General features: G+C 42.8%; 1 protein-coding gene across 1 annotated transcript in view; it reads left to right on the top strand.

Annotated features, from left to right (window-relative positions):
* The window catches only part of tgfb2 (transforming growth factor, beta 2), an 89,754-nt gene that overhangs the window by 80,506 nt on the left and 7,668 nt on the right, over positions 1 to 1,580 (top strand). The gene's annotated exons all lie outside the window — the stretch shown is intronic.

Consider the following 1,580-nt stretch of genomic DNA (forward strand, 5'->3'; position numbering starts at 1 on the left):
GGTGGACACCACTCTGCTGATCAAAGGTCAGCATGTTAAATGTTTGTGTCTCTCCTGAGATGAGGTTTGGTGTCTTTGTTTTGATCACTTCATGTTCTGAACTCTTCACTTTTTTCAAACTGGTCTCACATTTTGCAGATTTTAGTCCAAATATCAAAACCACGGTTAAAATCCACAAACAGCTGGATGCAGGTTTGAGAATGTGTAAGAACATTGAAATTGGATGATAAATTAGCTCCTTCATGCAGTTTTTCAAATCAGGATCCACATTCACAAATCTGAGATTACAAAATACAATCTGGGAGCAAAGTCATAATTTTTATTCCACATTTCAACACGAGTTTCCTCATTATATTAGAACACACAGGAAGGGGGGGCGGGAAGGGTTAGCAGCCTGGGGATGAGGTTGCATACAGAGGGAGAGAAAGGGATGGTTTAGGACTCACCTGAGCCAGCCCTAAATATAAGCTTTATCAAAGAGGAAAGTCTTAAGCCTACTCTTAAATGTGGAGATGGTGTCTGCCTCCTGAACCCAAACTGGAACCTTGTTCCACAGGAGAGGAGCTTGATAGCTGAACGCTCTGGCTCCTAGTCTACTTTTGGAGACTCTAGGAACCACAAGTAACGCTGCATTCTGGGAGCGCAGTGCTCTGGTGGGGTAGTAAGGTACTTTGAGCTCTTTAAGATAAGATGGTGCGTGACCATTAAGACCTTTGTAGGTGAGAAGAATGATTTTAAATTCTATTCTGGATTTTACAATAAGCCAATGCAGAGAAGCTAAAACAGGAGAAATATGATCTTTTCTCTTTTCCTGGTTCCTGTCAGAACACAGGCTGCAGCATTCTGGATCAGCTGAAGAGTCTTAATGGACTTTTTCGAGCAGCCTAATAATAAGGAATTGCAGTAATCCAGTCTAGAAGTAACAAATGCATGGACTAGTTTTTCTGCATCATTTTTAGACAGGATGTTCCTGATTTTCGCAATATTACGTAGGTGAAAAAAGGCGGTCCTTGAAATTTGCTTAATGTGAGAGGTAAAGGACATGTCCTGATCAAAGATAACTCCGAGATTCCTTGTGGTGGTGCTGGGTGCCAGGGCGATGCCATCCATTGTAACTATATCTTTAGAAAATGCATCTCAGAGGTGTGTCCAAGTGCAATAAGTTCAGTTTTATCTGACTTTAACACCAGAAAATTGCAGGTCATCCCGGTTTTAACAACTTTTTAGGGCCCGAGCACGACCGTGCGAGGTCCCTATTGAAATTGCTCGGATTATTAGGGCCCGAGCACGACCGTGCGAGGTCCCTATTGAATCTGCTCGGATTATTAGGGCCCGAGAACGACCGTGTGAGGTCCCTATTGAATTTGCTCGGATTATATTTAGGGCCCGAGCACGACCGTGTGAGGTCCCTATTGAATTTGCTCGGATTATTATTAGGGCCCGAGCACGACCGTGCGAGGTCCCTATTGAATCTGCTCGGATTATATTTTTTTTTTTTTTTTTCTGCAAAGTAGGCCCAAATGACATGGCCTAAACATACTCGAAAACTCACCAAAATTTGCAAACATGTCAGAACCGGT

This window comes from Micropterus dolomieu, linkage group LG03 (genome assembly GCF_021292245.1).
Source record: "Micropterus dolomieu isolate WLL.071019.BEF.003 ecotype Adirondacks linkage group LG03, ASM2129224v1, whole genome shotgun sequence".
In the NCBI taxonomy this organism is placed as follows: Eukaryota; Metazoa; Chordata; class Actinopteri; order Centrarchiformes; family Centrarchidae; genus Micropterus; species Micropterus dolomieu.